Consider the following 16,363-nt stretch of genomic DNA (forward strand, 5'->3'; position numbering starts at 1 on the left):
TCAGTTGACAGGTCCGCCCCGCTCTTCAATCGAGTGTCCAAGACATGCGGCCGCAAGTCCAATGACACGACCACAAAGTCGATCATCAAACTGCGACCTCGGCTGTCCTGGTACCAAGTCCACGTGTGGACACCCTTATGCTTGAACATGGTGTTCATTATGGCCAATCAATGATGAGCACAGAAGTCCAATAACAGAACACCGCTCGGGTTCTGATCGGGGGGCCGTTCTTCCCAATCACGCCCTTCCAGGTCTCACTGTCATTGCCCACGTGAGCATTGAAGTCCCCCAGCAGAACGATGAAGTCCCCAGCGGGAGCACTATATCTAGTCGGAACTTCTCAATCTCACACACCAGCTCGGGCTCCTTCACTGCAGAGAGGTGACATTCCAGGTCCCTAGAGCCAGCTTCTGTAGCCGGGGATCGGATCGCCAAGGTCCCTGCCTTCGGCCACTGTCCAGCTCGCACTGCACCTGACCCATATGGCCCCTCCCACAGCTGGTGAGCCCATGGGAAGGGGGACCCACGTTACCCTTTCGGGCTGTGCCCCGCCAGGCCCCATGGGTGCAGGCCCGGCCACCAGGCGCTCACCCTCGACCCCCACCTCCAGGCCCGGCTCCAGAGGGGGGCTCGGTGACCCACGTCCGGGCAAGGGAAACCTAGATCCATTTAATGTATTCTTCATAGGAGTCTTGGGAGCCGTGCTTTGTCTGGTCCCTCACCTAGGACCTGTTTCCCATGGGTGACCCGACCAGGGGCGTGAAGCCCCAGACAACTTAGCTCCTAGGATCATTGGGACACACAAACCCCTCCACCACGGTAAGGTGACGGCTTCCAGGAGGGGTGCTCGCATCATAGTTAATTTAATATAGTGTTCCCCCAATATCGTAGTTCATCATTTGTGCCTCCACTATATCGTGATATTTAATTTTTTTTTAAAGTGATCTCTTTTAAGGTTTTTTTATTTACTGTCATGCCCTCACATGTGGGAAAGGAGCGTTCAGTCACCAAGCCACCTCTTAAAGGTATATGTACATACACAAAGTATTTTCTATACATTTGATGCCTGCAATTAGTTTTGTTTAAAACAAAACTAATTGCTAATTAAAACGTGTTTTAATGGGTTTAAAACGTGTTTTAATGGGTTTGTAAAAGGCTTAATGAAAAGGTTTTTTTTATCTATTGTGGGTGGGTCTGGAACCTACCCACTGCGATAATCCTAACCCTAAATGTAATGTCATTAAAATTTGGCTCCCTCCATGTACGTTTGTAACTGCATGAGGTAGCTCAACTACAATCGCAATAATAAATATCGTTAGATTAATACATTAATTAATATTTGGTTGCATACAGTGGCAGAAATGGCGTGCTTATTTAGCCGATGAGTCAGACTATATATACGTATTACATGTACCACATGTGGTACTGTATTTTGTCTTGCATAAGGCAAACTTGCTTGGTTTAGGATGGAGGTCTGTTACGCCTGCTGCAATTCAATCTGAATTTGTACACAGGTTTGAATGTGCCATTAACCTACACTAACACAATAGTAAAGTCATAATTAACGCAAATATTTGAAAGAAAAACACATCGAGACCATCAGTTAAAAAAAAACAAGCGAATAAAAAACAGTAAGTGCCGCGTTAACTGAACCTGAATTCTTGTGCATGATGATGTTTTTTTTACGCTGCTGCGCAAACTACTGGTTGTGCACTGTGCGCAACCTTGAAACCTTGTACGTTGGGACCATCTACTGTACTAGGAACTTTGAAAAACAAAACAAAAAAAAACAAAGAAACAAACAGAGAGGCCATTTTTTTAAGGCCTTGGCAGAGGTCTACATTCTGAATAGTACTATTACCTTTGTGTAGGCAGATTATCTTTATTGAGCACTTGCATTGGCTCCCATTAGAATATATGGAATGAAGTGTCCATTAAGTGGGCAGCTTATTCTAAAGATTTAGATCAACCTACAGCTCCAGCAACATGCCACCATGTAACAAACGCCTCGCTAACCACCTCGCACAAGGCCGTACAAACCATCCCTGTCCTGTTATATAATAAACTATGTCGCGAGCAGCTGACGGCAGACAATAATGCGGTAGATGCCCCCCACCACTAGAGTTACTGCTATGACAGTCGTCACACTGCGTGACTTCACCATAGAGACATGGCCCACACAGTGCATGGGTTGTTCCAACACTGTTGCCTCAATTATATCCCAGTGACGCCATGAAGCATGGCAGAAGAACAATAGTTGCAACAAGCCAGCTAATTGAAATACCGTAGTTTCTTCTGTATAATACGCTCTCAAGTATTAATATGCAACCTCAAAATCGACCTAAAAAAAATCTGGAAAAACCTTCTACCTATGTACAAAGCACCATTGATTTGCTGATATCCATGCGCTAAACATGATGCATTATCCGTATTTTATTAGGTTTTTCAAATAAATATTCTGGTCTGTGTGCATGCTCTGACATAATTTTTTTTTTTTTTTTTTTTTAACTGAATGTCCGTGTTGCCTTCTCACAAATTCTACTTGTGTTCTCATATTAGCAATGAACAAAGACAGAAATTGGCACATCACTTGTGTGAAGTGTGCGACTACACAGGGCAGCAGTCTCGGGGGGGGGGGCGGCAGGCGATGTTATGGCGAGGGATCCTGGTTAACGTAAGCAATTTTAAACTAAAAAGAAGCCAGAAGGCGCCAACCTACTCTCTTTCCGGTTCAATAGATAGTTTACAAATAATCAAATGGGATTTTTCATTTGTTGGACTATGACATCTTGATTTAGGAATAGTACAAGGAGTAACGATTCGATTGTGATTTGGAAGTCATTCGTTAATGTCAACACAAATAATGAATCAGTATTTCGAGGGCAAGTCTGAGTCCTGCCTTTACGTATTAGCTTGCATTAATCAATCTGCTATTATTCCAAAGGTTTGTGTGGGGGAAACAGGCTGACATGATATACAACTAAAACTAGAACTATGCAACCAAATAAAATAAGATACGAAACCAAATGTAAAAAAAAATTTAAATAATAAAAATCCTAAAATATTTGTACTGGACATGCACAACGTCAGGACACGAGTGTACAATACACACGTAGCAGAATGTGCTTGCGGTGTTGTGCAGCCTCATTTGCATAAAATAGATTAGAATTGAGGAGTGAGGTGTCATTGCTTGATACCCTGTTTGACCAACACGTGTTCAGGAGCGCCCGCTTACATAAGGAGGAATCATCATTACCAGCTGGAGGGACACTGTACAACACAGTCAATAAAAGGGAAAATTAAGAATGGTTGCATGCAAATGGAACTTATGTAACTGAGGTTACTGATTGCCATGTGCACATAGCAGGTGAATGCACCTGATAAGAAGATGGTGAGACTCTTCCTGTTGGACCAAAAGGATGTCAACCTGCAGGGATATGTTCTATCGCACCATTTTTTTTCCATTAGGGTCACAGGTAAGACAGAGCCTATCCCAATTGACTTTGGTTAAGAGGCCGGGTACACCCTGGACTGGTCGCCAGCCCAATGACATTAACTTGTCAAATGCTTAAAGCATACTTCCATTTTGATGAAGCCTCTGGTCAGGGCTGACTGAAGCTCGTCCTGAATCATTCTTTACCTTAGTTTTGCTGCCATAGGCCTAGACTGCAAGGGGATGATACTAGGGATGCGTGGATACCACTTTTTTTTCAGACCGCACTTACTTATATTTGAGTACTCGCTGATACCGAATACCGACACTTGTGATGAAAATCAAATAAATCAAATATTGTTTTTACAAAAACCAAACCGTTGCCACCTATTTCAAATGAATAAATAAATGTAACCCATGATGCTTACAGTGTGTATGCTTCTCTCTGTAGTTGCCTTGATAGTAAGAGTTACATTGGATACCATTATATACTGTACAGTGGAACCTTTGAAGTTGAATGCACCTGGAAAATCTGGAAATTTGCCACGTTTGGGAAAATATCACACAAACTTCTTAATTTTATGTCTGACACCAATTAATCAAAGGCAGTATTTATTTTAGACTGGTTAACAAGTACAAATGTTAAAAAGTGAAATGATGTCAGCACATCTCACATCATCAGCAAAGAGAGGGAGAATTCATACAGAATTTTCCTTCAGTCTTTAGATTTTTTTTTTTTCCATCTTAACATTAATCGTGATTAACTTAAATTTATAATTGTTAATCCTGCCTTGAGGATGTTTTAGAAGACCTAAAAAGATACTCCAGATAGACATGACCCTGCCCTGTCAGGCAAGCAGTTAAAACGTCAGCTCCGTGTTGCACATATTTGAAATGCAAATGAGGAGCGCACAACCTCCCTCCACTGAACCTCCCTGAGAGTTATTTCAGCTTAGGGTTTTATGTGTTTTGGCATCTATAGTGGTTGCTTGATCTGGCGTACCTTTTAAACATCCATCCATCCATCCATCCATTTTCTGAGCCGCTTCTCCTCACTAGGGTCGCGGGCGTGCTGGAGCCTATCCCAGCTATCATCGGGCAGGAGGCGGGGTACACCCTGAACTGGTTGCCAACCAATCGCAGGGCACATACAAACAAACAACCATTCGCACTCACATTCACACCTACGAGCGATTTAGAGTTGTCAATTACCATACCATGCATGTTTTTGGGATGTGGGAGGAAACCGGAGTGCCCGGAGAAAACGGGGAGAACATGCAAACTCCACACAGGCGGGGCCGGGGATTGAACCCCGCTCCTCAGAACTGTGAGGCTGACGCTCTAACCAGTCGTCCACCGTGCCGCCACCTTTTAAACAGTGATATTTAAAAAATAAATAAATAAAAAATAACAGAAAGCACTACAGGTATGTATTCATTTTACTGTTAAACAGATTGAGGAGACTGACACACGTGCTTGATCTGACCTAATATTTAACCGATAATGTTAAAAAAACAGACAGCAATATGCATTGGTTTTACTATTAAACAAATTGACTGACACACTTCAACCTCATTTACAACCTACACAATATAAAGTGGGCTTATGGCTGGAAGATTGTGCCATAATGTGCGTAAAAATGTATGAGGACGAAATGTAATTTTCTGAAAGTTAAATAAACATTAACAGTTCAAATGAGAATGGAGTAATGGTAACCATAAAACAGGAAATTGAACAAGCCATACAAAAAGAGGATATACATGTATTCCTTCTAGTATTACCTCCAGTATAAAACCACACTATATAACAATAAACTCTACGAACACCTTTCCTGTTCCCTCTACATGTGTGCAAAGGATGGATTTACTTTTTTTCTACTTTTTATTTATTTATATTTAGAGATGCTGACACTGTACGTATGTCAGTACTCATACCCTAAAAAATGGTCCACGACTATGACACCAATACCATTTTACCAGCCTGACGTTACAAATCTGTCCTCCATGGCACTGAAGAGACAACAGGAAGCAGAGGTGGAGGTGGCAAAAATAAAGATGTTGAGGTTCACTCTCGGAGTGACCAGGTTGGATAAAATTAGAAATGAGCTCATCAGAGGGACAGCCGAGGTTCGATGTTTTGGAGACAAAGTTAGAGAGAGCAGACTTCAATGGTTTGGACACGTCCAGAGGAGAAATAGTGAGTATATTGGTAGAAGGATGATTAGGATGGAGCTGCCAGGCAAGAGAGCTAGAGGAAGACCAAAGAGAAGGTTGATTGATGTCGTGAGGGAAGACATGAGGGCAGTTTGTGTTTGAGAGGAGGATGCAGGAGATAGTGCAGTCAAGTGGTTACAGGAAGCCTTGTGAGATGTGCACTTTATACAAGAAGTGAGTAAAACGTTTGCCATGTTTAATAAAGGTTTGTGGTTTTGAACCATATTTTATCAATATAAAACACACTTACATTACAACTACAAGACAGGGGCAGTACTAGTACTAAGTAAGTATCAGTACTTGGTATCGATGAGTACTGTAAATTTAAGTACTTGTACTCTGTCTGAAAAAAAAAAAAAAAAAAATGGTATTGGTGCATCCCTAGCGGTATTATACAGTGGTTAACCTCTATGTCTGTGGCAGTTAAGAACACTTGCAGCTAAACTTGTGTATATTTACAGGCTGATTAAAAACCATAAGCCTAATTGTAGCCTATTAATCATCAATGAATTACAGTAGTTCCTATTCTGACAAATATGATGACTACAACAACACTTTTCTCCACAATCGCCGCTGTTTTCACAAACTGAGTAATCCCGCGTAAGCGCTTTTCCTCTGAAAAGTTTGCTTTGTGCAGCAAAAAGAAGGCTATATAATTGGAATAATATAACAATGAATAAGAACATTATTATTTTATCCACAATACAGTGATGCATTGTTAAAAGGAAGTCTATTATACAATAAGTGTGTCCGCCAGGCTTCCAGAGTCCAGGTCATCCAAATTTTACATCACACAATATAACATTCTCAATGCTCCTACACATCTAAAAATAGGTGAACCAGTATATAACGTAAATGAAAACTAAAAAAAAAAACTGCATCATGTTGTTCTTGACAACATTGATGAAACGTCTGGTAAAACCGGAGTGGAACTCCTTCAAATGCAAGTTCACTTACTTCTTGTGTATGGTCTTCTTTTCTCACGTTCTTCTCTTAACAGCACCTGCTGATGCTGCTCCTTTTGGAATATGTTGCACGACTCGCAGCTAAAAAGTCATAGAAAAAGCAGAGTTAATCCTTTGATGCTTGGAGAACTAAAGTTTCGTGAGGTATGCTGACATGATGACACGCAGGACAGTGGTCCAAACCCGTAGTTTTGTGTGACTTCACAGGCAAATATTTTCGTTGGAATTCAAATTTTGTAAACTTTAAGGCACTAGTGATACAGGGGCTCGCGAGAGTGGCATGTGAAAGAATCACTGAATAAATACATATTAAAATAAAATTTACAACATTTAAAACATGAATTACCATCAAATATATTAGAATGAGGCTTGTAGCTATGCAGACATCATGCTTAAACTTTTTTTTTTTACTCCAGTACAGTACAATTTTCACTTTAATATAGAATTATTTTTTTTACTTTTCAAGTACAGTCCATTTTTAAGTACAGTTCTGCTGTGTTTTCAAGTATAGTACAATACTGTAGCGTCTTCAATTACCACAGAAGACGCTAGTCTGTTTAGCTTGGGTTTATTGTGAAACCACACACACAGATACTGTGGGCCTTAGCCGACGCTTGGAAAACCACAGAGAATGAAAACATAGTCCCAAACACGACTGTTAGATTGCTCGTTCTTTTTAGTCTCTCTCTCTCTCTCGTCCCCCCACATCACAGAGCGCGATGCACTGCATTAATTCCGAACCCCTCGTAATTAACAATGCTAGGCGCAACAGAACACATCTTGCTCTCAGAACCCCTCAACAGCAACAAAAAACAATATAAACACACATAAAGGTTTGTTACAATGCATTTACATTTAATCTTACCGTTTGTTTTTAAACAGTTAGGAAAAAATGAAAATATATTTAACTTTGTGTGCTTTACCTGCTTGCTTGAATTGACTTTTCGTTTGTATACATTTGTATTAGACAAGACAACCAATTTGAGCACAACTGTACATATATGCACTCATACGTACCCCTGTTATATTGCAATGATAGTGTAGGCTAAACCTTTTTTATAACCACTAGGTGGTGGGGGCATATTAGAATGAAAGTGTAGACCTTTCTCATAACCTCTAGGAGGAGGTGCCGTTTTGGAATGAAAGTGTACATCTTTTTTATAACCACTAGATGGCGGCATACATTTATAAAATTTGTATATTTGTCCTATACCTATTTTTAATGCACACTATTGACTTTTGACATTTTCTTTGGGGGGGGGGGGGGGGGAATACAAATACAAATACATACATATACATGAGAAATTACAGTATGTCTTACACAATATTCAGATGCTCTAAATTAGCTTGTCGCTTAACTTCATGTGTGACAAGGGTTCAAGTTTTAATACAACTTTTGAAGTGTATTTTCTTACCGCATTCACATTTGTATGACCAACATGCTTGCATTCAACTTTAGCGGTCCCACTGTATAAATATGGTACAAATGTAATACTTCTGTTTATCTATGTTTTGCATCTACCGTCAGGACATTTTGGGTCACAATGAGCTCCTTTTACAACAGCCGGGGCAGGTTTTGCTACCACAGAGAAGGGAAAGAGAGTGGGCGTCGGAGGAGGCTGGCTGTCTTGAATAGTGGAAAACAAATGACGCAGATTAAACTTTAGCAGGAAAAATGTGGGACACACTGTGGACTTTGGCACCTGTTGCGATGGCGAAAAACAGTGTGGGGGGAAGAGAATTTGACATTTACTTCATAATTTACCTGTCTGTCATATACAGGTATAATATGTGGTTGTACACCAGTGTGACATTTACCAGGCTTTTTTATTAGTCATATTATCCAACTATATACATCCATAACACACACACACACACACACACACACAAACCTTTTTATCAGCTCCATGCAATCTGAGAGGCTCCTCGGGCACGCATGGTGCGTGCACAAACACACAATTGCCTTTCTCTCATCATCTCTTATACGAGCACACAAAGGATGAAGAGGGGCTCTGCCGTCTGATCTCAAGTGAAATAGCAACAATAAAGGACTCTGAAGCATCAATCAGTGGACTGGATTCTATATCTTTTGTGTGTGATTTATGTTTTCAGTGCAGCAGAGTTACAGTATTTGGAGGAATTGTAACAAGCTATTTGTTGTATGTATTGTAAATATTGTACTGTTATTTTACAGCACAAATGCTAACAGGCTTGATAGTATAATCCCATTAATCAAATGCGTTTTTTTAATCAATCCAGTACACTTTTTTGTAAAATTCCTACTACAGCGTTATCTCTAAAGTTGAATACCCTAAGAATTTGTTTTTTTGCTATAAAGTCACACTAAACTCAGATACAACTTATACATACATCTCACAAGACTTCAGGAAATCTCGTGAAACCTCAACAAGGATTAACTTCACAAGCGTTATACCCATTTTTTTTTTAGCTTTTTTGTGCCGATGCGACCACAGAAGGGTGCCAGTGATGGAAAAGAGAAAAAAGTGCAATAACAACCGTACACCCTAGAATGGAGGTAGAACACACTTTTCTGTCCTCACAGAGTCAACATCAACAATTAAAGACGTTTTAGTTACTGTATATTGTTCAGCAGCTAATGTTTTGTTTTCTCAATAGATAATTGATAGTTGGAACTTATTTTAAGTTCCATCCATCCATTTTTATAGCACTTCTTCCCATTAGGGTGTGCTGCAGCCTATCCCGGCTAACTTTGGATAGGAGGCAGGGTACACCTTGGACTGATTTCTAGCTGATCGCAGTATTTTTACATAAATATGTTCAATTCAATTGCTATATAAATTGCTTGTAAATCCACCATATTTGCATTTTCTTTGGCTTTTTTGTGATCTGTCAGATCGGTTTAATAATAACGCTCCCAAAACGGAAAGGGATGTTATTGTGACATTGGGCTCAAGGTGGAATGCACATCTCGATGCTGCTGCTCAGTAGAACATGACTATTGTGATCTATGATTTGATATCAGTAAAAAAAAAAGAACAATGTATCCTGCAAAGTCAGTCGTGTTTAGTCTGAAATCGCTGTTTGTTTTATTGTGCAGCGGTTTCCTATGCGGATAATTGGAACAAATCGGGACATCCACCTACGTCTGGGAATGGAAAAATGGAAACGTAAAAATACACACACACTTACTCCATAGAACACCAACGTATTGCAATGACAGTCTTACCACTGAACAAACGTGTAGTTGTGGTGCTGTCGGATAACCTCAACAGGCAGACACACACACAACTATACACTCAAGGGCTTGCGAGTTCGAGGGGGATCTTTGAGTGATAACCTATGGCTGCCATTTGTCTCCCTCACATCTATCTGCTGATGCATGGGGCCAGGAGAGAAACAAAAGAAGGAGGCTCTAACAATAAGTCACAAGCTCACACGAGTGACAGGTTGATAAAAACGAGCCTGCAAAGCTCAGTGTGGCAATGACACATTAGGGCTCTTGAAATCCCAGCGTACAGTAGATTCTAACCGTGTTGGCCTGGGTAGGAAATGGACGGGGAGTCAGAGTTAAGAAACTCAAAACAAGACCCTGCTCTGTCGAGCTTAGAGACACGCTATTTCTATCAAATCAACCTTTTATTTAAAAAGTCCAATAATAGCTCACACCAGATGGCAGCATACCATGCTTTTTCTTTATCGTGATACTATACAGCGATTAGCTTATTTTTGTACTTGTATGATCATTAAGAATGCTGGATGAATTTATTTTGGCAGATAATCAAGTCTCGTGCAATTTTGATGACATTTTATGATAGCGACAGTGAGTGTGAACAATATTTGAAAAAAAAAAAAAAGATTCAGGTCTTTCAGCTCATGAAAAAAATGGGCTGTTTCTACTTTTGTTCAGTATAACTAACAGTATATTAAAAAAAAATAAAAAATAAAAAAAAACCTTCATGACTCATAGCGTGTATGATTTGGAGTACGCAATTCTCATTGTGTCATACAAAGAGGTGACTGAATATATTTTCCACCCACTTCTATAAATTATAGTTCGGAGTTAGGACGGATTACATGTATAATAGTGATGAGACAGATTTATGCTCCTACTAATTATCAAACCATAATGACACAGCACTTTAAAGCCCATTAGGAATAATCACAGAGCCTTTTCTTACGAGAATTAAGCAGGATTTAGCACAACTGACAATGAATTGTAATTACTAAAAAACAGGAACCATGGGAAAATAACAAATGAGCAAATTCAAATGAGGAAAAAAAACAAGAGCATTTGGGCACAGTTTTCATGAAGGTTATGACAACACAGTGAATCATCTTCCTTCAACTGTTTCCTATCATTTATTAATCCCGAAACAAAAATGTTCACCTGCCTGCTGTGTTTTAAACTCACTTACACTTCCTGATAGTCAATCATGCTTCCACACCATCTTCTGATGGGAAACTACCTAAAATGATGTCAGACACAACACAAGTGCACCTGCACACATTGTACAGCCTTCTCCAATGTGTGACGATAACATGAGGTCTGAGAGTCAGACACACCTCGTGTGTTTGGCGAACTTTGGTCAGCCTTCACTCTCTTGGCTTAATCTTACTGTGGTTGTGTTGAAAAGCATTCGCGATTGCTTTAATTGGAATCAACAACTACAACTCTGTTTCATATGAGCGATAATGTTGTAAGATGAATTGGAAATAAGCAAGAGTTTTGGGATCAGAGTTTGTGGTGTATTTATTGTTGAAATTATTTATACAGGCAATTATAGGCATTTTCTAAAGGGGCCTTCAATTACTTGCATTTTTTCTAATATTCGTGACAGGGCTCGGTCCTTATTCCCTGTGTTCTTTCAAACTAAGTGTGTCGTAAAAAAAAAAAATGTTTTTAAATCAAAAGCCTTCTGTGTTGGTGGAAATTAGGTCTTCTGAAGCACACTAAGAATACGACATTGAATGCAAATATTAGTCCACATTTTACTAGCTTTAAGGCAAATATTATCAGCCCAATGAGTCAGCCACTCTGCCAGGAAGTTGATTGTCATTTAAAAAAAGATAAGTATTTATCTACCAGAGTGGCAAAGTTTAATTAAGAAGGGGGAAGCTGAATCTGTGAAACCTACAACATGTTTCCATATTTAAAATGGTAACAGCAGTTTTATCTCTAAATTGCACCTGCTCTTGACTTTAATGTCAGGCTCACGGATAATGATTTAATTGCTCGGAGTCGACGTGCAAAAAGCACCAGCCCTTTCACTTATCGCTGGGCTTTAATGGTTCATCTGGGATTTAAAAAAAAAAAATATATATATATATATATATATATATATATATATATATATATATATATATATCATTACGACTGCAGTACTCCACGTGAACTGGCTCGAACTTGAAAAGCAACCCTTGGAGACAAAACCTGTTAGTTCCTCCTCACGGAGGGAAGCAGTGTGTTAAAAGGTCGGAGAAAGAATGTAAACAAACAAGGAGCATGTTACTTTTTACTTGAATGTGTGCTTATGCTACAACTACTCCACATACTGACGCTTACACAGGCAACGCAACATTCATTGCAAGTTCCAATATTATTTGCTCATTTGTAAGGATTACAAAAAAATACTCAAACTGTTTTCCACGTTTTTTGATCCCGATCGATCCATTACGCCTCTCCAGAAAGCAAATGGCAGCTTACAATCTGCCTATTCGTTAGCTTCAGGAACTTAGCCTATTAACGTTGAGCGGGACAACTAGTAAATGCTTTTGCAATTCCACTTGTGCAAGCAGTTCAATCTTCTCTGAGGTCTGTTTGGTGCAGTTGCAGTTTGTTTCGGCAGCAGATCACCAATAATAGCACGCGCTCACTTTTTTTGCGTGTTCTCAGAGGATGACAAAGACAGAACCAGACACAGCTCGTGTGTCAACGCCCAAGGCAAATTTCAGTGTGTGACTGATGGCTTTTGTGTCCCATAGTCCCCACCCTTCTATTTGTGTTGCATCCTTTTTTCATACATCTTCCTGTACACACACACACACACACACACACACACAAATTAGGGTCGCCATCCTCTCATTCTACGCTGCAGTATCTGTGACCTTGAATGTGTGTGGCTTTAGAATGTGGTTCCTGGCCTGATGAGTGACGTGTCAGTGAATGTGTGTGTAGTTGGCTTTTAGCTCACGTTAGCCAGTCTGTGTGTTGTGTACCTGGGCATCAGTTGTGGTCGTTGCAGCAAGTGTATAAATGTGCTTATAGCGTGTTTTCTTTTACCGGCGGGTATATCCGTCCTTGACCATTTGTGGGGACATTAAAATACATTTTAACTAGCGGCGGTAGACTATAATAAATAAGCTTGCTAACCATGTGTTCTCCATTTCATCTTTTTTTTTTTTTATTACACGCAAGTAACTACAAGTGTCAAGACTAGGCAATGACAACATGGAAGTAAACAATAAGACAGTAACCCCGAATCACTATTCATGAATTTTTTTTGGGGAAATTATCCCCAGCTATTTGCTGAAAAAGCCTGTCTAATGAGGAAGCATGTTGGAGTGATACATCCCAACTGTGGGACAAGCTATGTATGTTTGGGTGGAGTAAAGTTTAGCCTGGTTTGTTAGTGGAAGTTACAGAGAGTCTTCGCCCCATGTTCATGTACACGCGCACTTATGCTACATTTTTCTAATTCAAGTCATCTGCATGCCATTTATTTTGAAGGGTAATGTTGTAATAAGAATTTGAAATTATATTAAAGTGTTTTGGGATCAGAGTATTTATTACTGTACTCCCATTGGCAGATATCTGATATGTATTTTTTATCCACATTTGGAAGAGGCCTAATTCTGATCTGAAGATATATGATTCCATGGTTATTTGTTTAAAATTTACGCTTCCAAGACTCAGCTCCAAATTGTGCCACTTGAGAGGGGGGGGGGGGCAATCTGAATTGTGGGTTTGAACCATGCAGTGTAAATCCAGGCTTATGTTCTTGACATTTTTCTATATTTCTACCCAACAGTTCATTGTACATTGTCTTTAACTCCAGTTTGCAGACGTATCACCTCCATTCAAGTTTTCTTCTTGAGTGGACCAGTGCAGAGCACAGGTCAGACCAGGTCAGTGTTCGGAGTTAGTGTCCCGCAGCGAGGGCCTAACAGAGAGGTCCAGTGTGCTCATCCCCACTCCCACCGTAACGGACAAGGCGTCGCATGAGCCCTTGTGTTTCAGGCCCGGGACAAAACACCAGTCTCCGCTTTCCTGAGGCATTTACGGCCCGCTGTGCCTTTTGTTCCAGCTTTTAATAAAACATAGTCCACCGTCATTAGGTTGAAAGGCCTCCCCAGTGCATAATTCAGGCCCATGGATCCATCCAAACAAGGAGAAGAGGTTAAAGGAATGCACAATGCTGGCAAACAACAAGAAGTACTATGTATTGTCAGAAATAGGGGGTAAATTTTCCCTAAAGATAAAATCAATACCTATGTAACCCAAAAGACTAATTAGGCAGGGATGGAGAACCTTTTTCATATTGGGGACCATTTCAGTTCATCTCAATCAAGGGTGACAAACTTGAAAGTTACAGTTTATAATTGTGAAACCACATTGCAAAAATTACGGTTCGGTACACTGCTTGGTCACGGTTCAGATTGCACTCGGTACAGTAAGGGAACGTAAAACTGCTTGTCTGTTGGTCAAGATTTAGTGCCGTTTAAAATGAACTACATAAAACTGCAAACTGATAGCAGTAAATTCTCCAATACGTGAAAGATTCTTTATTAAACAAAATTCTAAATTTGATAAACTATAACATTAAACATTTTCTTTTTTAGGAAAGTGCAACAGCAAGCTTATTTTCTTTTTAAGAAAAAGACAGTGTAACACTAACAGTTTGATCAGTCGGAATTATTATGCTATCAAAAACAAACGGTATTTGTTGTTACTTTTTTTTTAATGCTGCACTGATTTTCACGCTCAAATAAGTTAAGAAGTTTGACATACTGAAGCTGAGCATGATATTTGTTTTCTCAGTGTGGCCGAAGCATGAGTCAGTTACACTTTCTGTCCCTTAATATGTTCTGTGGCGCAACTCAACTACATCTATGCCCTGTAACTGTTTTTTTCTTTCCATAAATCAAAGCACGTCACCGCTGACTTTCACAACAACATGGCAGCAAACAGAGAGGACCTAGTTTACAAAAGCAGAGTCAGTGTTGCCGAGTTAGCCATTTAGTCTCTAAAGTTAGCATATTTTCCAAACCCTCTGGCCATTACTTTTCAATAAAGCCACTTGCGACTTAAATTCCCACAAAGAAAGGCAATCAGCTGAACATTACCATTTACATGTTGAAAAAGCAGTGATTTCTCAACAGGTTGGAAACTTTTGACCCCAAGGTATGTGCTTCCAAGATATGTTGCATTGCCCCTCACCTGTACAACTCTCCCTGATTAAAAAAATAAATAAAAAAAAAAGGGGAGAGGGGAGGCTAGGGGGCTGGAGGGAGTGCGGTGTTACACTTGCATCCATCCAGTTTGGCGACTCATGTTATCACAATAACTTGTTGAACATTTAAAATATTTCAAGTATCATGCTGACATACAAAAGGGACATTTTTTCTATGAGGAAGCACTTTTTTTATTATCAGTAAAGCAAAATGTGTTTCTTTTTACTGGAAATTTAAAGCGCTTTTTAAAAGCTTGGTATCAGGAGACCTAAAGCTGTTTTGAAGAATTATGACTAGAAACAATCAAAGTCGGAGAGATTTTCTTTTCTTTTTAAAGTAGTTCAAATGACCTATGATGGTACCACACCAGAGAGAAGTCACTGAATCACCAATGTGTACTTTTTTTTTTTTTTTTTGGAGTACATAACAAATCAATGTGGTTATTAAAATTATAAAACCAAAAAGGTCGTAACAAAAATCAGTCAGTTCGTTCAAAAACTCCATGACCCGAAACTGGGAGAAAATAATAATTCAGAGATTAATAACAATTTTGCATTTCTATTAATTGTTCATCGATTAATTAAAAAGGTTAATTGACGTAAACGTGTTTTAGCAAGCACATTAAATCCAAACGTCAAAATAAGGTGGGCAAGAATGTAAAAGTGATGCATTCAGGGAACAGTTGGCTCATCTCGTCTCATCTAACCTCCCAAAACCAAACATCACTTGAGCAAATACAACTCAAGTGTTATATGTAAACTCATATTTTCTACAACAGTCCCAGCGAGGGAGGACAAAGGCGACGACAGCTTGACAGGTTGACAACCGAAACTGAGGACGGCAAAAGCACCTGCGACCCCTTCACGTACCTGCTGCTCCGTGCTCACTTTTTCGCCGTTTTCGCCTCGGACTCCCTCGTCCTCCGTCGAGGGCGTTTCTTAATAAAAATAAGATAGAAGACAATAAAAATGCCTTTTCTCTGACGATAACGTGCCTCGCTGCTAACAAGTTGATAATAATAAGCTTTCCCCTTTCCCTTCGGCGTTATCGTGTTCCCTGCAGGAGAGGGACAAGCGGATGAAGAGTAATGGAGCGCGTCGCTGGCCAATCAGAAGCAGCAAGAGGAGGGCTTTGGGGAAGAAGACGTCCTACCATTGGTCAATGAGCGGCACAGCGAAACGTGGACTTTCTCCTCTCTGCTGGTGAGTTTTGGAACAGAAGTTAATGACGCCGATATGTTGACCCTCTCAAAACCCACAACAAACAAAGCCTATAAGCACTGATGGCATAACACATTCGATTAGACATATCCACAAATA

At 39.9% G+C, this 16,363-nt stretch overlaps 1 protein-coding gene across 1 annotated transcript in view; it reads right to left on the reverse strand.

Annotated features, from left to right (window-relative positions):
* Positions 1–16,107, reverse strand: part of shroom1 (shroom family member 1) — a 38,431-nt gene extending 22,324 nt beyond the window's left edge. The window contains exons 1-2 of the mRNA XM_061702920.1: positions 15,914–16,107; positions 6,604–6,692 (exon numbers count right to left, since the gene is read on the reverse strand). The gene's annotated coding sequence lies outside the window, so the exon portion shown is untranslated. The remainder of the gene's footprint in view (positions 1–6,603; positions 6,693–15,913) is intronic.
* Positions 16,108–16,363: the final 256 nt, after the last annotated feature.

The sequence above is a fragment of the Phycodurus eques genome, chromosome 17 (assembly GCF_024500275.1).
Source record: "Phycodurus eques isolate BA_2022a chromosome 17, UOR_Pequ_1.1, whole genome shotgun sequence".
Lineage (NCBI taxonomy): Eukaryota > Metazoa > Chordata > Actinopteri > Syngnathiformes > Syngnathidae > Phycodurus > Phycodurus eques.